Here is a 24001-nt window from a genome sequence, read left to right on the forward strand (position 1 = left end):
AAAAAAATTTCCATCTGAACATGCTAGCGGCAGAGGTCACAGTTCGTTGTTGACCAACCAAGGCGTACATGTGAGAGAGATGCAACTCCAATCCAGCAGAGGCAGGGGAACACTGTCAACGTTCTGGGACAGTTTTCTCAGACCCTCCCTTCGGACAGACCCTGAGGCGCGGGGTACTCTCACAAGGATTGGAAAGTTTCAAAAGATGGTGAGGGAGTACCTTGCCGACCGTACCAGCATCCTCCGTGATTCCTCTGTGCCTTTTAATTATTGGGTATCCAAGCTGGACACTTGGAATGAACTCGCTCTGTACGCCTTGGAAGTCCTGGCCTGCCCTGCCGCTAGCGTGTTATGGGAGCGTGTTTTTAGTGTTGCTGGGGGAATTATAACTGATAAGCGCACTCGCCTGTCAACTGACAATGCTGACAAGCTGACCCTTATCAAAATGAACAAGGGCTGGATTGGGCCAGACTTCTCATCACCACCAAATGATAGAAGAGTAACATAAAGTCAAATCCACTGTGTTATTTCAGGAGGTGTATTCACATGCACCGCTTCACACCCACACATGGGTATACGCTTCCTCATTTCGGCTGTTTTATGTTCTTCTCCTTATCCTCAGCCTCCATCACCACTATACCACCAGGGTGACCGTGGTCCGTGTTGCCATTATTGAAAGTTCCTCCATCCTGATTTTTGTCAGCTTTTGCTTGGAAGGCTTAAGCAAAGACTGTGGGAGACCCACTCCCCAATAATGGGAATAATATTTTTAAGATGCTGTACTGTTTGGCTCTTCCAAGGGGCATTAAAAGCATCTTGTTATACCACTCTGACCTCCACGTCTCTTCTGAGAGCATTAAAAGCATCTTGTTATACCACTTTGACCTCCACATCTCTTCTGAGGGGCATTAAAAGTGTCTTGTTATACCACTCTGACCTCCACGTCTCTTGTAAGGGGCATTAAAACCATCTTTTTATACTACTCTGACCTCCATGTCTTTTCTGGGGGGCATTAAAAGTGTCTTGTTATACCACTCTGACCTCCACGTCTCTTCTGAGGGGCATTAAAAGCGTCGTGTTATACCACTCTGACCTCCACATCTCTTGTAAGGGGCAATAAAAGCATCTTGTTATACTACTCTGACCTCCACGACTCTTCTGAGGGGCATTAAAAGCGTCTTGATAAGCTACTGGGACCTCCACGACTCTTCAAACGGGCATTGCATTTCCTCATAATTTTTGGAAGATTTTGCTTGGAAGGCATAAGCAAAGACTATGGGAGAACCACACCCCAATAATGTGACTTATGTTTGTAATATGCTGTACTGCATGGCTCTTGTAAGGGGCATTGCAAGTTGCTCCATCCTAATTTTTGGAAGCTTTTGCTTGGAAGACATAAGCAAATACTATGGGAGACCCGCTCCCCAATAATGGGACTAATGTTTGTAATATGCTGTACTGCATGGCTCTTGTAAGAGGCATTGCAAGTTGCTCTGTCCTAATTTTTGGAAGCATTTGCTTGGAAGGCATAAGCAAATACTATGGGAGACCCACTCCCAAATAATGGGACTTATGTTTGTAATATGCTGTACTGCATGACTCTTGTAAGAGGCATTGCAAGTTGCTCCATCCTAATTTTTGTAAGTTTTTGCTTGGAAGACATAAGCAGATACTATGGGAGACCCACTCCCCAATAATGGGACTAATGTTTGTAATATGCTGTACAGCATGGCTCTAGTAAGGGGCATTAAAACCATCTTGTTAAGCTACTGTGACCTCAACGTCTCTTCCAAGGGGAATTAAAACCGTCTTGTTAAACCACTCTGAACTCCACAGCTCTTTAAAGGGGCATTAAAACTGTCTTGTTAAGCTACTGTGACCTCCATGTCTCTTCCACGGGGAATTGATATTGTCTTTTTATTCCACTGTAACTTCCACCACTCTTCCAAGGGACATTAAAACCGTCTTGTTAAACCACTCTGAACTCCACAGCTCTTCCAAGGGGCATTAAAACCGTCTTGTTAAGCTACTGTGACCTCCACGTCTCTTCCACGGGGCATTGATATTGTCTTTTTATTCCACTGTGACCTCCACCACTCTTCCAAGGGGCATTAAAACCATCTTGTTCAGCTACTGTGACCACCACGTCTCTTCAAAGGGGCATTAAAAGCGTCTTCTTAAGTCACTCTGAACTCCACAGCTCTTCCAAGGGGCATTGAAATGTTGTTTTTAATTACCATACCTCTAATCTCCACGACTCTTCCAACGGCCATTGCATTTCCTCCTAATTTTAGTCAGCTTTTGCTTTTCAATGCAAAGATGAAAACTAAGGGAGACCCACTCCCCAATAATGGGTAGAAGGTTTTCAGTACGCTGTAATCCACGTCTGTTTCATGGGGCATTGCAGTTCCTCATAATTTTTGGAAAGCCTTCCATTCACTGCTTAGGCCAACAGTGCACAGGAGACCTAGTTGCTATAAATGGAAAAAAAGGTTTAGTTAAGGCCCTCTGACCTCCATGTCATTTAATACATGTGGGGACAAATGACACCGCAAGAAAGGACCTGGAAACCATCTGCAGTGACTTTGAAGACTTAGGCAAGAAAGTGAAAGAATTGGGAGCGCAGGTGGTCTTCTCATCCATCCTCCCAGTGGATGGCCATGGAACAATGAGGTGGAATAAGATTCTACAGGTGAACAACTGGCTACGTCGATGGTGCCGTCAACAAGGATTTGGATTTCTGGATCACGGAATGAATTACCTATACGATGGACTACTTGCTAGAGATGGGGTGCACCTTACGAAGACTGGAAAACATGTATTTGGAAGTCGCCTTGCTACACTCATCAGAAGAGCTTTAAACTAGAACAATGTGGGAAGGGAAGCAAAAGGCCAGAAAAAGCCATACAGCTGACAAATACTATTGAGATCTCTGCTACTGGAAGTGGAAAAGAAGAACAAAGACAAAAAAATCAAAATAATAAAAATATGGGAGGAAGAGAAACCAATCACAAACTAAAATGTTTTTATTCAAATGCACAAAGCATGGGCAACAAACAAGGAGAATTGGAACTACTAATGCAGGAAAAAGAATATGATGTCATTGGAATCACTGAAACTTGGTGGGACGATAGACATGATTGGAATAAAAGGCTAAAAGGATACAACTTATTTGCAAGAAACAGACTTGATAAACGAGGAGGAGGTGTTGCATTGTATGTTAGAAAAGCGTATATCTGCACAGAGATTGAAGCTTCAGAGACTGGGAGTTCTGTGGAAACTGTTTGGGTAAGAATACAAGGAGAGAACAACGGAAAGGACACCATTGTAGGCATTTACTACAGGCCACCTGGGCAAGCTGAAGATATGGATGAACTCTTTATGTATCAAATGACCAAGTTCTCCAAAAAATATGACGTAGTGGTCATGGGAGATTTCAACTATCCAGACATTTGTTGGGAATCTCTCTCAAGTAAAACTAACAGGTCAAGCAAATTCTTATCCTCTCTTGCTGACAATATTATCTTCCAAAAGGTAGGGGAGAAAACAAGGGGATCTGCTACTTTGGATCTAATCCTTATAAACAGGGAGGAAATGGTTGAGGAGGTAAAGGTGGCTGGGACCCTAGGAGGCAGCGATCATGCTATTATAGAATTTTGGATAACTAGAGGAGGAAGACATGTGAAGACTCAGACTTCAAGGTTAGATTTTAGAAAGGCAGATTTTAAGAGACTCAGAAAGAGAATAGGAGGGATCCAATGGCTGGATGTCCTTAAGGACAAAAATGTCCAGGAAGGATGGGAAATTTTTAAAAATGAGATTCTCAAAGCACAATCGTTAACAATCCCGAAAAGTAGGAAGAATGGGAAGCATTTAAGGCAACCAGGATGGATGAACACAGAACTTAAACACATGCTAAAAAGAAAGAAAGAAATGTTTATTAAATGGAAAGAGGGAGGCATATCTAAAGAAGATTATAATGCAGTCTGCAGATCCTGCAGGGCACGTATCAGGTTAGCTAAAGCTGACAATGAATTAAGGCTTGCAAGAGATGTCAAAAGCAATAAAAAAGGATTTTGGGGGTATGTCAAAAGTAAAAGAAAAGTCAAAGATGCTATAGGATTTTTACAGGATGAAAATGGAGAAATGGTAAGAGAGGATGTTGAGAAGGCCGAACTTTTTAATTCCTATTTTGCATCTGTTTTCTCTCAGAAAGAAAATGTAACATCAACTGATCTTCACTGTCCTTTTAAAGGAATAGAGGAATCCAAGTTATCTGTAAACAGAAAGATTGTGAGGGAATATTTAGCTAACATAAATGAGTTCAAGTCTCCAGGTCCAGATGAATTACACCCCAGTGTACTGAAGGAGATCGTAGAAGAAATTTTAGAACCACTCTCCATAATCTTTGAAAATTCTTGGAGAACAGGAGAAGTCCCAGAAGACTGGAGAAGAGCAAATGTTGTTCCTATCTTCAAAAAGGGGAAGAAGGTGGACCCAGGGAACTATAGGCCGGTGAGTCTGACTTCTATACCAGGAAAGATATTTGAACAAATTATTAAACAACATGTATGTAAGTACATGGATAAGAATGAAGTGATTAACCAGAGTCAGCATGGGTTTGTAACTAACAAGTCATGTCAGACTAACTTAATTTCCTTCTATGACAGAATCACTGACTGGGTGGATCAGGGAAATGCTGTAGATATAGTATATCTTGACTTCAGCAAAGCATTTGACAAAGTATCTCACACCATCCTTATTGAAAAAATGACCAAGTATGCAATGGACCAGGCAACTGTTAGGTGGATTCATAACTGGCTTAGTGATCGGACTCAAAGGGTGGTTGTAAATGGCTTCACATCCAGCTGGATGAATGTCTCAAGTGGGGTACCACAGGGCTCCGTCCTGGGACCTGTATTGTTCAACATCTTTATCAATGATTTAGATGAAGGAATTGAGGGTAAACTGATTAAATTTGCTGATGACACAAAGCTAGGAGGGATAGCTAATACTAGAGAAGAGAGAGAGAGGATTCAAAAAGACCTAAATAAACTGGAGCAGTGGGCAGCAACCAACAGAATGGTTTTTAACAGGGAAAAATGCAAAGTACTACATCTGGGCAATAAAAATGAAAAAAGCATATACAGAATGGGAGGAATAGAGCTAAGCAACAGTACATGTGAAAAAGACTTAGGTATACTAATAGATCATAGACTGAACTTGAGTCAACAGTGTGATGCAGCAGCAAAAAAGGCAAATACAATTCTGGGATGTATTAACAGAAGCATACAGTCTAGATCACGTGAAGTCATTATTGGTCTTTACTCCTCTTTGGTCAGACCTCATCTGGAATACTGTGTACAGTTTTGGGCACCACATTTTAAAAAAGACATAGACAAACTGGAGCAAGTTCAGAGAAGAGCGACCAGAATGGTGACTGGTCTGCAAACCATGTCCTATGAGGAACGGTTGCAGGATTTGGGAATGTTTAGCTTGCAAAAAAGAAGACTGAGAGGAGACTTAATAGCTGTCTACAAATATGTCAAGGGCTGTTACATTGTAGAAGGATCATCTTTATTCTCATTTGCACAAGGAAAGACTAGAAGCAATGGGATGAAACTAAATGGGAGGAGACACAGATTAGATATTAGAAAAAACTTTTTGACAGTTAGGGTGATTAATGAGTGGAACAGGCTGCCACGAGAGGTGGTGAGTTCCCCTTCAATGGACGTCTTCAAACAGAGGCTGGACAGACATCTGTCTGAGATGATCTAGTGAATCCTGCTTTGAGCAGGGGGTTGGACCAGATGACCCAGGAGGTCCCTTCCAACTCTACCATTCTATGATTCTATGTTTCTATGATTCTATTTCCAAGGGGCATTGGAGTGCCTCAAAAATTTTGGTAGGCATTGCTCTAACTGTATGCCCTATTACTGTGTAGCCGAACCACTCCTTTTGTTATAGAAATATATGCTACAAGACATATGTGGTTGACTGGCCTGATATCGATGTGAATGGTTCCTGTTCCTCCTGCTCTTTCTCCTTTGCCACTACCTCATCCATCATTTATCACCTGAAGCTTTGTTTTAACGGGAGTCATAGAACTTGGATAGTAGCAGGAAAATATCCAGCAATCCTCGGAGGAGGTAGGATATGCGCCAAAACGCTGACCACCTCAGGCCTAGCCGCTACTACATACATGCGCTTGCATTCATTGAAAACAAAGCAGATGCTCTCTTCTATCATCCTCATCATGCTCCTCACCTTGGCACTCTCAACTCCCCTGATGGAGAAGCCAGGGCCCACCGGAGTAGTCGGGTTCTCTGGTGGGCTCATCCAATGCTGCCCTAAAGCAGGCCAGTCTAAGAAAAGTGCGTGGGGATGTTCCGCAGAGAAATCGGGGTGGCTGGGGCCTGTTTATGGACACCCGGCCGCCCCCAGGCTGCTGGGGACCATGTGTGGACACTCGGCCGCGGACCGAGTGTGGACACCCGGCTGCCGGGCGGCTGGGGACTGAGTATGGATTAAAGGGCCGCCGACGCAGGCATGATATGGTGGCCGGTGTCTACCTCCACATGCCTAAAAGGCCCAATTTCAAGTGCAAGCAAGCTAGCAGTATGGTATTGCAGCCTGGGGGTGGGTGGGTGGCAGGTTGCACACTTACACTTGCATTCCAACAAAACAAAGCAGATGCTAACTTCTATCATCATCATGCTCCTCACTTTGGCACTCTCAACTCCCCTGATGGAGAAGCCAGGGCCCACCGGAGGAGTCTGTTTTTCTGGTGGGCTCGACCAATGCTGCCCTAAAGTAGACTGGGCAAAGAAAAGTCTGTGTGGATCTTCCACGGAGAAATCGTGGTGGCTGGAGACCATTTATGAACACCCGGCCGCCCCCAGACTGCTGGGGACCATGTGTGGACACTCGGCCGCGGACCGAGTGTGGACACCCGGCCGCCGGGCGGCTGGGCACTGAGTATGGATTAAAGGGCCGCCGACGCAGCCATGACATGGTGGCCGGCGTCTGCCTCCACATGACAAAAAGGCCCAATTTCAAGTGCAAGCAAGCTAGCAGTATGGTATTGCAGCCTGGGGGTTGGTGGGTGGCAGGTTGCACACTTACGCTTGCATTCCAACAAAACAAAGCAGATGCTAACTTCTATCATCATCATGCTCCTCACCTTTGCACAAACAACTCCCCTGATGGAGAAGCCAGGGCCCACCGGAGGAGTCGGGTTCTCTGGTGGGCTCATCCAATGCTGCCCTAAAGCAGGCCAGTCTAAGAAAAGTGTGTGGGGATGTTCCACGGAGAAATCGGGGTGGCACTGTTTATGGACACCCGGCAGCCCCCAGGCGGCTGGGGACCATGTGTGGACACCCGGCCGCGGGGCGGCTGGAGACTGAGCGTGGACACTCGGCGCCCCCTGGTGGCTGGGGACCGAGCGTGGACACCTTGCCGCTGGGCGGCTGGGGACTGAGTATGGATAAAAGGGCCGCCGACGCAGCCTTGACATGGTGGCCGGCGTCTGCCTCCACATGCATAAAAGGCCCAATTTCAAGTGCAAGCAAGCTAGCAGTATGGTATTGCAGCCTGGGGGTGGGTGGGTAGCAGGTTGCACACTTACGCTTGCATTCCAAAAAAACAAAGCAGATGCTAACTTCTATCATCATCATGCTCCTCACTTTGGCACTGTCAACTCCCCTGATGGAGAAGCCAGGGCCCACCGGAGGAGTCTGTTTTTCTGGTGGGCTCGTCCAATGCTGCCCTAAAGTAGACTGGGCAAAGAAAAGTCTGTGTGGATTTTTCGCAGAGAAATCGGGGTGGCTGGGGACCGTTTATGGACACCCGGCCGCCCCAGGCTCCTGGGGACCATGTGTGGATACTCGGCCGTGGATCGAGTGTGGACACCCGGCCGCCGGGCGGCTGGGGACTGAGTATGGATTAAAGGGCCGCCGACGCAGCCATGACATGGTGGCCGGCATCTGCCTCCACATGCCTAAAAGGCCCAATTTCAAGTGCAAGCAAGCTAGCAGTATGGTATTGCAGCCTGGGGGTGGGTGGGTGGCAGGTTGCACACTTACGCTTGCATTCCAACAAAACAAAGCAGATGCTAACTTCTATCATCATCATGCTCCTCACTTTGGCACTCTCAACTCCCCTGATGGAGAAGCCAGGGCCCACCGGAGGAGTCTGTTTTTCTGGTGGGCTCGTCCAATGCTGCCCTAAAGTAGACTGGGCAAAGAAAAGTCTGTGTGGATCTTCCGCGGAGAAATCGTGGTGGCTGGAGACCGTTTATGGACACCCGGCCGCCCCCAGGCTGCTGGGGACCATGTGTGGACACTCGGCCGCGGACCGAGTGTGGACACCCGGCCGCCGGGCGGCTGGGGACTGAGTATGGATTAAAGGGCCGCCGACACAGCCATGACATGGTGGCCGGCGTCTGCCTCCACATGCCTAAAAGGCCCAATTTCAAGTGCAAGCAAGCTAGCAGTATGGTATTGCAGCCTGAGTGTGGGTGGGTGGCAGGTTGCACACTTACGCTTGCATTCCAACAAAACAAAGCAGATGCTAACTTCTATCATCATCATGCTCCTCACCTTGGCACAAACAACTCCCCTGATGGAGAAGCCAGGGCCCACCGGAGGAGTCGGGTTCTCTGGTGGGCTCATCCAATGCTGCCCTAAAGCAGGCCAGTCTAAGAAAAGTGTGTGGGGATGTTCCGCGGAGAAATCGGGGTGGCTGGGCACTGTTTATGGACACCCGGCTGCCCCCAGGCGGCTGGGAACCGTGTGTGGACACCCGGCTGCGGGGCGGCTGGGGACTGAGCGTGGACACCCGGCCACCCCCTGGCGGCTGGGGACTGAGCGTGGACACCTGGCCACTGGGCGGCTGGGGACTGAGTATGCATAAAAGGGCCGCCGACGCAGCCATGACATGGTGGCCGTTGTCTGCCTCCACATGCCTAAAAGGCCCAATTTCAAGTGCAAGCAAGCTAGCAGTATGATATTGCAGCCTGGGGGTGGGTGGGTGGCAGGTTGCACACTTACACTTGCATTCCAACAAAACAAAGCAGATGCTAACTTCTATCATCATCATGCTCCTCACTTTGGCACTATCAACTCCCCTGATGGAGAAGCCAGGGCCCACCGGAGGAGTCTGTTTTTCTGGTGGGCTCGTCCAATGCTGCCCTAAAGTAGACTGGGCAAAGAAAAGTCTGTGTGGATCTTCCACGGAGAAATCGTGGTGGCTGGAGACCATTTATCAACACCCGGCCGCCCCCAGACTGCTGGGGACCATGTGTGGACACTCGGCCGCGGACCGAGTGTGGACACCCGGCCGCCGGGCGGCTGGGCACTGAGTATGGATTAAAGGGCCGCCGACGCAGCCATGACATGGTGGCCGGCGTCTGCCTCCACATGACTAAAAGGCCCAATTTCAAGTGCAAGCAAGCTAGCAGTATGGTATTGCAGCCTGGGGGTTGGTGGGTGGCAGGTTGCACACTTACGCTTGCATTCCAACAAAACAAAGCAGATGCTAACTTCTATCATCATCATGCTCCTCACCTTGGCACAAACAACTCCCCTGATGGAGAAGCCAGGGCCCACCGGAGGAGTCGGGTTCTCTGGTGGGCTCATCCAATGCTGCCCTAAAGCAGGCCAGTCTAAGAAAAGTGTGTGTGGATGTTCCACGGAGAAATCGGGGTGGCTGGGCACTGTTTATGGACACCCGGCTGCCCCCAGGCGGCTGGGCACCGTGTGTGGACACCCGGCCGCGGGGCGGCTGGGGACTGAGCGTGGACACCCGGCCACCCCCTGGCGGCTGGGGACCGAGCATGGACACCTGGCCACTGGGCGGCTGGGGACTGAGTATGCATAAAAGGGCCGCCGACGCAGCCTTGACATGGTGGCCGTTGTCTGCCTCCACATGCCTAAAAGGCCCAATTTCAAGTGCAAGCAAGCTAGCAGTATGGTATTGCAGCCTGGGGGTGGGTGGGTGGCAGGTTGCACACTTACACGTGCATTCCAACAAAACAAAGCAGATGCTAACTTCTATCATCATCATGCTCCTCACTTTGGCACTCTCAACTCCCCTGATGGAGAAGCCAGGGCCCACCGGAGGAGTCTGTTTTTCTGGTGGGCTCGTCCAATGCTGCCCTAAAGTAGACTGGGCAAAGAAAAGTCGGTGTGGATCTTCCACGGAGAAATCGTGGTGGCTGGAGACCTTTTATGAACACCCGGCCGCCCCCAGACTGCTGGGGACCATGTGTGGACACTCGGCCGCGGACCGAGTGTGGACACCCGGCCGCCGGGCGGCTGGGCACTGAGTATGGATTAAAGGGCCGCCGACGCAGCCATGACATGGTGGCCGGCGTCTGCCTCCACATGACTAAAAGGCCCAATTTCAAGTGCAAGCAAGCTAGCAGTATGGTATTGCAGCCTGGGGGTTGGTGGGTGGCAGGTTGCACACTTACGCTTGCATTCCAACAAAACAAAGCAGATGCTAACTTCTATCATCATCATGCTCCTCACCTTGGCACAAACAACTCCCCTGATGGAGAAGCCAGGGCCCATCGGAGGAGCCGGGTTCTCTGGTGGGCTCATCCAATGCTGCCCTAAAGCAGGCCAGTCTAAGAAAAGTGTGTGGGGATGTTCCACGGAGAAATCGGGGTGGCTGGGCACTGTTTATGGACACCCGGCAGCCCCCTGGCGGCTGGGGACCATGTGTGGACACCCGGCCGCGGGGCGGCTGGAGACTGAGCGTGGACACTCGGCGCCCCCTGGCGGCTGGGGACCGAGCGTGGACACCTTGCCGCTGGGCGGCTGGGGACTGAGTATGGATAAAAGGGCCGCCGACGCAGCCTTGACATTGTGGCCGGCGTCTGCCTCCACATGCATAAAAGGCCCAATTTCAAGTGCAAGCAAGCTAGCAGTATGGTATTGCAGCCTGGGGGTGGGTGGGTAGCAGGTTGCACACTTACGCTTGCATTCCAACAAAACAAAGCAGATGCTAACTTCTATCATCATCATGCTCCTCACTTTGGCACTGTCAACTCCCCTGATGGAGAAGCCAGGGCCCACCGGAGGAGTCTGTTTTTCGGGTGGGCTCGTCCAATGCTGCCCTAAAGTAGACTGGGCAAAGAAAAGTCTGTGTGGATTTTTCGCAGAGAAATCAGGGTGGCTGGGGACCGTTTATGGACACCCGGCCGCCCCAGGCTCCTGGGGACCATGTGTTGACACTCGGCCGTGGATCGAGTGTGGACACCCGGCCGCCAGGCGGCTGGGGACTGAGTATGGATTAAAGGGCCGCCGACACAGCCATGACATGGTGGCCGGCGTCTGCCTCCACATGCCTAAAAGGCCCAATTTCAATTGCAAGCAAGCTAGCAGTATGGTATTGCAGCCTGAGGGTGGGTGGGTGGCAGGTTGCACACTTACGCTTGCATTCCAACAAAACAAAGCAGATGCTAACTTCTATCATCATCATGCTCCTCTCCTTGGCACAAACAACTCCCCTGATGGAGAAGCCAGGGCCCACCGGAGGAGTCGGGTTCTCTGGTGGGCTCATCCAATGCTGCCCTAAAGCAGGCCAGTCTAAGAAAAGTGTGTGGGGATGTTCCGCGGAGAAATCGGGGTGGCTGGGCACTGTTTATGGACACCCGGCTGCCCCCAGGCGGCTGGGCACCGTGTGTGGACACCCGGCCGCGCGGCGGCTGGGGACTGAGCGTGGACACCCGGCCACCCCCTGGCGGCTGGGGACCGAGCGTGGACACCTGGCCACTGGGCAGCTGGGGACTGAGTATGCATAAAAGGGCCGCCGACGCAGCCTTGACATGGTGGCCGTTGTCTGCCTCCACATGCCTAAAAGGCCCAATTTCAAGTGCAAGCAAGCTAGCAGTATGGTATTGCAGCCTGGGGGTGGGTGGGTGGCAGGTTGCACACTTACGCTTGCATTCCAACAAAACAAAGCAGATGCTAACTTTTATCATCATCATGCTCCTCACCTTGGCACTCTCAACTCCCCTGATGGAGGAGTCTGTTTTTCTGGTGGGCTCGTCCAATGCTGCCCTAAAGTAGGCTGGGCTAAGAAAAGTCTGTGTGGATGCTCCACGGAGAAATTGGGGCAGCTGGGGAACATTTATAGACACCCGGCCGCCCCCAGGCGGCTGGGGACCGTGTGTGAACACCCGGCCGCGGGGCCGCTGGGGACCGTGTGCGGACACCCGGCCGCGGAGCGGCTGGGGACAGAGTGTGGACACCCGGCCGCCCCCTGGCGGCTGGGGACCGAGCGTGGACACACGGCCGCCAAGCGGCTGGGGATTGAGTATGGATACCTTGCTGCCAAAGCAGCCATGAGGTAGTGGCCAGCTTCGGCCTCCTCAAAACTAAAAGGCACCATTTCATGTGCAAGCTAGAAGTATGGTATTGCTGCTTGGAGGTGGGTGGGTGGTTGGCTGCAAATTTGCGCTTGCATTGCAAGGAATGGGGGAGGTACAATTGAACACTGCCCCGGGACTAGAACTTGCATGGGGATAGTTGCAAGTCTGCTTCTGCTGATGCGGCAAGGATCACTTCTGATGGGCACACTTTTAGGCAGTGACCTGGGAGTCAGAGATGCTTCCAGGGGTCTTCCCCATGCTGTCCCCATGTCTTTACAGCACTGTATGCATGTGTTACACAGCACATGGCCAGATAAGGTTGTAAAATGTTAAAATGACATTTCCCGGTGAATGCATTTGTCACAGTTGAAAGCAATACAAAAGTGCAAAAACGCATAAAAAATGCTACTTGTGAACATAGCCCAAGGTGTGGAGGAGTAATTTTGTTTTTGGTTATTTATTTTACCTTATACACAAGTCTTTACCCTGGAAAAGAAATTCCTTAACATATTTCACTTTCGTTTTTTGAACGTTTTATTATGAGCCTGTAAAAGTGGCTTAATACCTCTGAACACATTGTTGACAACAGTGACCTGGGGGTCAGAAATGCTTCCTGGGGCGATCCCCATGCTGTCCCCATGTCATTTGAGCACTGTCACTATCGTTTTGGGCACTTTTTAATCTTTCTACAGCCTGCCGGGGGTGCCGCCGCAAAAATGCTCGGGTCTCCCATAGACTAACATTGGGCTCCTTGGTCGGGTCGAGCACCCGAGTATCACGGCGAGTTCGGGCCGAGCTTCGAGCACCCGAGCATTTTAGTGCTCGCTCAACACTAATCATTAGAAGTCATTAAGGACAACATTGGATCATTCAGAGATCCTCACTGAACTTCTGGAGTGAGTTTGCTGCACTGAAAGTAAAGGGGCCGAATAATATTACACGCCCCACTTTTCAGTTTTGAATTTGTTAAAAAAGTTTAAAATATCCAATAAATTTCATTCCACTTCCCGATTATGTCCCACTTGTTGATTCTTCCCCAAAAAATTAGAATTTTATATCTTTATGTTTGAAGCCAGAAATGTGGAAAAAGGTAGAAAAGTTCAAGGGGGTCAAATACTTTCATAATGCACTGTATACAGTATATAATGATAGGTTATATGTAAACTAAACACGATTAGAAAATGCTAATAAAACATTCTTAAAAAAGGTAAAGACACTTAAAAAAGTCTGTTCGTAGACAGAAGCACATGTATAATCTATATATTTAAGCATTGTTGTTTTCTATCTGGTTACCTCTCTAATTCTATGTGATCTGGAATTGTATTAGATTATCAAGGGAACGGCATGTAAAAAATATGGTTGTATTGACATTGTTGTATAACATATTCATTGTATTTGTCTCTGACCGCTATTACTTATGTATGTAGATTTACCATTATATGGTAATTTATGCAAATATGATTAATAGAAAAAGTTGGACTCTTGATGAATTATTCATGTAGTATTTACAATCATGATTGCTCAATCAATTAGTCAACTAGAAATAATTAGGTCTCTTTACACATGTAGCTGAAGATAGTTCCTATAAAACTAATGGCGCTAGCAAATTAGTGTATTGTAAGTACTGTAAGATATCAACAGCTACTGACAAAGATTAAAAGAATCCAGTTAATATACATAAAAGAAAAACGGAATAAAAGCTTTTAGCAATTTACATATTATGTTCCAGAAAATAGATTTTTTCAAACCATCATTTATCAACTTCCAGTACAAGTATCCCAGAGGGTGGTGCAATAGGCCCCGGGGTATGCAACAGTACAGGGAAAAATATAGATCAGCAGTAATTTGCTATGATACCAATGAGCCAGCAGGAGTGCACACACACTTAGCACACCAATTTGCTAAGCCCACACTTTCCTCCCATTTACCACCTTTGAAGTGCCAGATCCACTGTCTTCTCCACATCTGACCACTTGGTGCAGACAATAATAAAATTGATGAGTCAAGTTTTAGCTAGTGGATATTGATAGATACTGTGTGTGGAGTAGTAATTAAGACAAGCTTTGTATTCTGTGCTAGCATGCCACTCATGATAGAGCATCTCTACACACAACCACTAAATGGGATGGTTAGCAAGTGTGAGATGTGTGTCAATCCATCTCGGTGATATTCATATTATTCATACCAGTGTAACACTGTACTTGTTGTAAATAGATTTTGCTTCTTTACAATGATGATATTATCTGGCCACAAGATGTCTCTTTTATTTGAAAGACTGTGTAATGCATATGAAGGGTCAAAGAAGGGGTTACAGTCTGACTCATGAGACACAGGAAGAAGAAGTGTGAACATCTTGTGTTCAGTCTAGAAATGGCCTAAACAGTGAAGGGATCCAGCAGTATCTGCATCTTGGAGCATCCCCCAGACTGCAGAGAAGCGGCAGATTGGAGCTGAACTTGCTCGTGACCAGAACCTATCAAGATTTGAGGAGATTTCTTACAGGAATACTGTTAAAAGACGATAAAGGACAAGACCCACAGTGACAGGTGAAGGATGCCGCTGAGGACTCAAGCCACAAGCATCATTGGTACTGCTCACCGGTTGGAGGGGCCCCACAGTGTGCACGTATCACATAAAATTTTGGCGTAAAAATATCTAAGGCTGAGATATAACCTGTAGTTAGATAGTTAGGCAAATTGACTGGTGTAAAATATGTTTATTGATATCTTCAGCATCCAGGACATATGGATCTGCTGCCACGTTTTCTGTTTGCTTAATAGCTAAAAATCCAAATCCACTCTCAGGTGCTGACATGGCACAAAACGGACTCCAGACAAAAAACTTAACTTCATACTGTTTCAAGACAAAGTTTCTGAGGAGCATTGTGTTATTGAACAGTTGTTTAACTGCAATAGACTTCATTCATGGCTAAACCGCCGTCATAGTAATTTTTGGGGTATTTTCTATGCAATTGCGGATGGACTATTCCTCCAAGTTAACTGAAGACACTATGGGAAGGTAGAAGGAGATTTGGTTTGGAAAATATTGGAAAACGTTATTAAGTTTGTAAAAATCAGTGCTGTACCGCAGGCTACTCTCTACGTTGCACTCATATAACTAACCTAATTCTCAGGGTGTAAGCCAGTAGTAGCAGGCAGGTTTTTATAGGCAAGCCAATAGGCAAATTTGTAGAGAAAAGATTAAATACCGATCTCTGGTGTGCCATGCCGTATAGCACAGAGGTTCAAGCCATTTGGCAAATGTAAAGTAGAATATTATGAATGTTCTCTATTGTCTGGTTAAATTAGTTTTTTCTTGAGAACGAACTGTGTAAGAGTCGGTTTTCTTTGTCTGGAACTCCGCTGTGTCCTGAAGAACACCACTGGTACATGACTTACACAAGCATGAGTTGCAGCCTACTAATAGTATGGGACCTCACACAGCATTCAGGAATGTGTAGCATATGACTGAAGTGAGGATGCAAAGAAGCTGTTACATAAAACTCATGGGGAGCGAGATTGGCATAGTGCACTTCAGTCTTAAAGAAACACTTGCTGGGGTACACTAACCTGATTCATCAAGTGGAATTTGTTGCTTAATACATGAGGCACATCTGATACTTAGCGTGCTCTACCACCAGAAATGTATGCCAGCTATAGTGGCTTAAAGGGGTTGTCCACTACTTGGACAACCCTTTCTTAAACTAAATGTTCAGCCCTGATAAAATAAAAAAACCTATACCCACCTGCCATGCCAGTTCCGTTCCAGCGTTGTCGGCACTTGTGGTCCCAAGGCTGTGATGCGTTGGAATGAACCGTGATGTCTGGAACCCAATCAGGGCTGGCTCCATTGTCCCCGCCTTCGGACAAACTGAACATGGAGAAGTCTGGGATCAGCTGCAGTCCTGACTTCCTCTTCATATTCAGTTTGACTGAAGGCAGGGACAGTGACGCCAGCACTGATTGGGCACCGGGCATCATGTGTCCTTCCACCGCATCCACCCGGGACTGCGAGTGCTGACACCACTGGAACAGAGCCGGCATGGGAGGTGAGTATAGGTGTTTTTATTTTATCGAGGATGAACACTTAATTTAAGAAATGTGGTTCTAGTAGTGGGTAACGTCTTTAACTCATATCCCACCCTTGCTGCACCCATATTGGCGTAGGTGGTGGGACTAGACTGTAAACACCAAAAGTCACAATATTTTTGTGCAACTGTTGGGTTGCGCAAATTCACTGAGACTTATTAAGATGTGTACGCCAGATTTCACCAATTGGCTCCAAAGCCTGTTTCCTCTGTATCATTTAAAATTAATTGCAAATGATTTACTTAATAATAATGACTGCACACTGTCTTCAAAACCATGCTGATATTAACAATAAGCAAGCAATTAACAGTTAGTCTCTAATGATCCAGTATAAAGACTCTACGACTTGAATCGGCTTCATAGCGGCCACACCTCAGACACATAACACATTCCGAGTGCTACACAAGATCCAACCTTAACCTGTTTACATTTGTCTGTAAGGCCTCTTTCAGACGTCTATTTTTATTCTCATACTTGTAATAAAAAGGCTGTTTTAATCAGAGTTCTTGATCCGGTTTTCATCCAGTTATTGGTCATGTGTGCATTTCAATCATCAGTGAGATATCCTTTTTTTCTCATATGTAAAAGAATAAAAGAGTTACACTGTCTCGGGGTAACCGCAACGGGGTGGAGCCAGGAGACCGCAGTGTTAGAACCTTGCTCTTAGGTTTTTTTTTCCTTTGCTGGTCACATGACCTTGTTGGCCTATTTAATCCTGCTCCGCCCTTCTGGCTTTGCTGGACTTCATTGTATATCTACTTTCTAGCTAGCCTGTGCTCTGTGTCTTGCTCTGTTAGTTTGCTTGGTCTACTGACCTCTATGTTCTATATATTTTGTTTGTTCGTCTGTCTGCTACTATTTCTGTTAGGAGGTGTCCCATATTCCTCCCAGTCCTTAGTACTTGTAGGGATTCCTTCCCCACATCTATAGGTCTCCGTACAGACTAGCTTAGGACTTTAGCAGGTCTGATCGCAGGATCAGGTCCCCTGTTACATCGTAGGGATTAAGCTGAGTTCTATCGTAGGGACAGATCTCCTCTCTTTCCTTAGCTCTGGTAGCAGAACATAACAGTAAGTCCAGCCAGCAAATTCTCTAAGGAAAGATTTTTCTGTTCCATCATGGTGTCGGTTCAGGATTTGGTTCATCGCCTGCAGGGACTCTCTCTGGAGGTGGCCGAGCTCCGTCAGCACGTGAGTAACTGTCCTGGAGCACATTTCTTGGAGCCTAAGGTATGTTTGCCGGATTTATTTTTTGGTGAACACCGAGATTTTTTTTCATTTAAAAATGCTTGCTTATTGTATTTTCGTTTGAGACCTAAGTCCTCTGGGGATGAATCCCAGCGCGTAGGGTTCATAATGTCACTTTTGCGCAAAGAGCCTCAGGAGTGGGCCTTTTCTTTGCAACCTAGTGATACATGCTTCAGATAAGTGGATAGTTTTTTTTCTGCTTTGGGACTATTATATGATGATCCTGACCATGTCGCATCAGCTGAGACTGAGTTGAGACGTTTAAAACAGGGATCAGGTAATGTGGAAAAATATTGTACTCATTTCCGTCGTTGGTCTACTCAAACAGGGTGGAACGATTCTGCTCTGAAGAGTCTATTTCTTGCTGGGCTCAGTGAAAGGGTTAAAGACCTGCTAATTGCTTATCCTACACCTGAAGATTTGCAACAGGCTATGCAATTAGCTATACGGGTGGATAGAAGACTGCGTGCAAGGGTTAATGAGAGCAAATCCTCTGCTATGTCAGTTTCTGGTTATGAGAATGTGTGTACTAACAGTGGTGAACCGATGGAGATTGGATCGGTGGCACCTCGCTCTCAAGAAAAAGACCGTCGATTTTCTGAAGGCTTGTGTTTCTATTGCGGAAAATCTGGTCATTTGATTAAAGGCTGTGAGCTTCGTATGAAGAAAGAAAAAAAAATGGTCAGTCACGCCCGTATTGCCTGTTTAAATTCCAAGGGTATATTTTTAGCTGCTTCCACGATTGCTCAGAAAAAATTAATGGAATTTCGGGTGTTTGTTGATTGCGGGTCTACTCTGAATGTAATTGATGGGGGATTCGTGGAAAGACTCAATTTAAAACCTGAACCTTTATCATCCCCCATTGCTGTGGTTTCTGTGGATGGTTCCCCTTTGAAGAATATTACTCTCAAGGTCTGTGAATTTCCTCTCACTATTAATGGTGTTCACCATGAGAAATTGGATTTGGTAGTGTTGAATAACTTGCCTTCTCCAGTAATATTGGGATTGCCCTGGTTAAAATTTCACAATCCTGTACTGGATTGGTCTACCAGTGAAATTAAATCCTGGAGCCATAAATGTTATGACAAGTGTTGTAACGGGCGTATTGCAGCTTTGGATAGGGGAGAATTGCCTGTTCCTATTCAGGATTTTTGGAGAGTTTTTTCTGAGAAGGAATCGCAGGTTTTGCCTCCCCATAGAGACTATGATTGTTCTGTTGAATTTGTCCCTGGAGCGACTCTTCCTAAAAGTCGTTTATTTAACCTTACTATTCCTGAGAGGAAGGCTTTGGAGGAATACATACAGACAAGTTTGGCCGCCGGTCACATTAGGCCCTCTAAGTCTCCTGTGGTGGTTGGATTTTTTTTTGTAAAAAAAAAGGACGGCGGTTTACGTCCTTGTCTGGATTTTCGTGAGATTAACAAAATTACTGTACGCAATCCATACCCACTGCCATTGATTCCTGATCTGTTTAACCAGTTAATGGGGGCCAAGTGGTTCTCTAAAATTGACCTTAAGGGGGCATACAATCTGTTGCGCATGAAGGAGGGTGACGAATGGAAGACTGCTTTTAACACTCCTGTGGGTCATTTTGAGAATCTGGTTATGCCTTTTGGTCTTACTAATGCTCCTGCATTTTTTCAGAATCTGATTAATGACATCCTTAGACCTTTGATCGGCAAAAATGTGGTTGTGTATTTGGATGACATTTTGATTTATTCGCCGGATCTGGAGTCTCATTGGCGGAGCGTGCGTGAGGTATTACAGTTATTAATGGACAATTCGCTTTTTGCTAAGCTGGAGAAATGTGAGTTCGCTGTACAGAGAATTAGTTTTTTGGGCTACATTATCTCCAGCAAAGGTTTTGAGATGGATCCGGTTAAGGTTCAGGCTGTGCAGGAATGGCCTAGGCCTATTGGTTTGAAATCGATACAGAGGTTTTTGGGTTTCGCCAATTACTACAGAAAATTCATAAAAAATTTTTCTAGTATTGTCAAACCTCTCACTGATCTCACCAAGAAAGGTGCTGATGCGGTTCAGTGGTCTTCTGAGGCCATTGAAGCTTTTGTGTATCTCAAGGAGAGGTTCACCTCTGCTCCCATCCTTATGCAGCCTGATGTTACTAGGCCGTTTTTGGTTGAGGTTGATGCTTCCTGTTATGCACACGCCCGGGCTAAGCGGCGTGTGCGTGTGATTGGTAGTGATTCCACTGGACCGTGCCGGAGAGTGAATGCCTGGAGGGGCGTGACTAAGTATTCACCCGATCCGACCAGGGTCGCACGACGGCATACGACGCCAGTGCACCAAGGAGGAACCGAGCAGAGGGACCAGGTGCTACTCCAGGACAGACCCCGGACACGGCTGTTGACCCACACAGGGGAATACAGGAACAGGCTGGTAGGCTGGCACACAGACTGGTGGGTATAGGCAGGCACGACTGGTATGCAGGCAGGCGGGTATGCAGGCAGGGGGGTAAAGACAAGCACAGCTAGAGTGCAGACAGGGAGGCACTAGCAGGTAGGAACACAGGCGGGATAGGACCCAGTACACACCGGGACTCAGGAACAATACAGGCAGAGGGTTACAGGCAAGCACAGCTAGAGTGCAGACAAGGCTGAGCAGGGAGGACAGGGCTCTGTTCACACGGAACAGACAGGAAGGGAAAGACAGAGCCAGATACTCACACAGTACTTGCAGAGACAACAAGCAGGAGTTAGGTACGAGTTCAGACTCTGCAGAAAAAGGAAGGGAACGGACATAGAGGCAAAACAGGTAAAGGACAGGAGAGAGTTCAGACTGGAACTGAGTGTACGGAGGAGACCGACACTGCAGCGGGATACAGGAGCGGGTCTGGGAATACGGCCCCCAGAGAGGCGGAACGAACAGGCAAGGAGCGTGTTCAGACAGGACAGACCAGAAACAGGAGCGGGTCTAGGAAATCGGCCACTAGAAGGCGGAACGAACAGGCAAGGAGCGTGTACAGACAGGTCAGACAAGATACAGGAACGGGTCTAGGTAATCGGCCCCTAGAAGGCAGGAGGAACAGGCTAGGAGCGTGTTCAGACAGGACAGACAAGAGAACACAGAAAGGACTCAGTTCAGACACGGGAACTAATACAAAAAGCAGGAGACATACAGGACTCAGTTCAGACACGGGAACTGATACAAAAAGCAGGAGACATACAGGACTTAGTTCAGACACGGGAACTAATACCGCAAAGCAGGAGAAATACAGGACTCAGTTCAGACAGGCCTGGAAATACAGCCTCCAGGAAAGGCAGACAAGGAAACAAAGACGGGACCTGGCACCTTCAGAGTGCAAGCACACACTGAAGGAAAACACTATGCTCAGGCCGGGATAGAAGGGAGCTGCTGAGCTATATACCAAGTGTCAGACAGCAATAGGCTGAGGACGCACAAGGGGTGTGACCCACAGCAGGTACAAAAAGCAGGAAGTGATCGGGCGCCGCCCTTAAGCAGCAGAAACAGACACAAACAGACAGCATGGAGGGAAGCCAGAGAGACATTCTGGACAGGAGATCAAGTGCGCCCTCTTGCACAGTGGGAGATGGACCACCATGCAAGGACGCCGCCAGGTATGTTACAGTACCTCCCCCCTTACGCCCCCTCTTCTTCAGACCTGCCAGAATCTTCCGCAGGGAATTCGAGGACCAGTCGTTCACTGGGTTGGAGGGGGACAGAGACTTGAGGGTAATCTCTGCTTCGAGGTACATCTTGTCAAGCTCACAGGAAAAAATAGACGGGTTGTCAGGTACATAATGAGGAAAAGTCACTGTCTCTTTGTTATCTGGTGGTACCCCGGAGGATTCAGGAAACAACTGGAGGCCCTCCGCCAGGTCAGAAGAGTGCAGAGGCTCAGAGAAAACAACTGCTTCAGAGTACACTAGGTCGGACTCACTGGAGGAAGCAGGCGAGGTATCGGGTACCGAGTATAGGAAAGTCTCTGTCCATTCACCACCAGGTGGCACCCCGAAGGGTTCTGAACACAACTGGAGGTCCTCCGCCTGGTCGGAGGGGTGTAGAGACTCGGGAGTAACCTCTGCTTCGGAGTACACTAGGTTGGACTCACCGGACGAAGCGAGCGAGGTATCAGGTACAGAGTATAGGAGAGTCTCTGTCCTTTCGTTACCAGGTAGCACCCCGAAGGGTTCAGGAGACAACTGGAGATCCTCCGCCTGGTCGGAGGGGTGTAGAGACTCGGAGGTAACTACCACTTTGGGGTACCCATTGTCAGGCTCACAGGACGAAGCGGACAAAGTATTGAGTACCGGGTGTAGAGAAGTCTCTCTCCATTTGTCATCGAGTGGTATCCCGGAGGATTCAGGAGGCAACAGGGGATCCTCCGCCAGGTAGTAGAGGTGCACAGACTCAGAGGTAACCACAGCTTTGGAGCATCCTTGGACATGCACACCGGTTAAAGAGAGAGAAGCATCTGATGCCGGGTGCAGGAAGTTCTCCTGTGTGGAGTCTGGATGGGCAGAAGTCTCTTCGGGCAGGAGAACTGGTGCACTACCCACGCACATTACCCATTGGGGTTTCTCCGGGATACAGGGAGATGAAGCTTCAGTAGGGACTTCAAGGTTGGGGTCAGGAGGTCTCAGGGAGGACAGACCCTGGCGTGACGGCTTGCCTCTACGTCTAGCACGTCTGGACTGCCTCTTGAGGTTGAGAGAAGTATTCCGGAAAGCGTAGTCACCCTGTGAGGATTCTGGGTGGGCAGTAGTCTCATTGGGCTGGAGGACTATTGCGCTACCCACACACATTACCCATCGGGGCTGCTCCGGGATATTGGGAGGTGAAGCTTCAGCAGGAGCCTCCGGGTTAGGATCATCGAAGACCATTAGAAAGGCCACCAGGAAGGCCATTAGGTCCCGGAGGATCGGATCCTGTGTTTCATATAGGGGGTTGATCCATTCCAAGGCATCACCCGCCAGGTAAGACATCATAAAGGCCACTTTAGCCCAATCGGAAGGAAAGTAGAGAGGGTAGGCCTTAAAGTGTAGCATGCATTGCTCCACAAATGCACGACACTGTCTTGGATCCCCATAGTAACGTGGCGGATCCGCAGGAACGAGAGCTGATAGATCCATCTGGACGGTGCGTAATTTCGCCTGGAACTCAGCTAAGAGAAAAAAAATTTATTTATTTATTTTAATGCATATATTCGCTGGAAAACTTCTCAGAGGGCGAAGGCCGTGGGGCTCAACGGGAACCATGGCCTGAGCATGCTGTTATGCACACGCCTGGGCTAAGCGGCGTGTGCGTGTGATTGGTAGTGATTCCACTGGACCGTGCCGGAGAGTGAATGCCTGGAGGGGCGTGACTAAGTATTCACCCGATCCGACCAGGGTCGCACGACGGCATACGACGCCAGTGCACCAAGGAGGAACCGAGCAGAGGGACCAGGTGCTACTCCAGGACAGACCCCGGACACGGCTGTTGACCCACACAGGGGAATACAGGAACAGGCTGGTAGGCTGGCACACAGACTGGTGGGTATAGGCAGGCACGACTGGTATGCAGGCAGGCGGGTATGCAGGCAGGGGGGTAAAGACAAGCACAGCTAGAGTGCAGACAGGGAGGCACTAGCAGGTAGGAACACAGGCGGGATAGGACCCAGTACACACCGGGACTCAGGAACAATACAGGCAGAGGGTTACAGGCAAGCACAGCTAGAGTGCAGACAAGGCTGAGCAGGGAGGACAGGGCTCTGTTCACACGGAACAGACAGGAAGGGAAAGACAGAGCCAGATACTCACACAGTACTTGCAGAGACAACAAGCAGGAGTTAGGTACGAGTTCAGACTCTGCAGAAAAAGGAAGGGAACGGACATAGAGGCAAAACAGGTAAAGGACAGGAGAGAGTTCAGACTGGAACTGAGTGTACGGAGGAGACCGACACTGCAGCGGGATACAGGAGCGGGTCTGGGAATACGGCCCCCAGAGAGGCGGAACGAACAGGCAAGGAGCGTGTTCAGACAGGACAGACCAGAAACAGGAGCGGGTCTAGGAAATCGGCCACTAGAAGGCGGAACGAACAGGCAAGGAGCGTGTACAGACAGGTCAGACAAGATACAGGAACGGGTCTAGGTAATCGGCCCCTAGAAGGCAGGAGGAACAGGCTAGGAGCGTGTTCAGACAGGACAGACAAGAGAACACAGAAAGGACTCAGTTCAGACACGGGAACTAATACAAAAAGCAGGAGACATACAGGACTCAGTTCAGACACGGGAACTGATACAAAAAGCAGGAGACATACAGGACTT

This window comes from Phyllobates terribilis, unplaced genomic scaffold (genome assembly GCF_046119375.1).
Source record: "Phyllobates terribilis strain yellow unplaced genomic scaffold, ASM4611937v1 Scaffold_10__3_contigs__length_209671492, whole genome shotgun sequence".
Classification (NCBI taxonomy): domain Eukaryota; kingdom Metazoa; phylum Chordata; class Amphibia; order Anura; family Dendrobatidae; genus Phyllobates; species Phyllobates terribilis.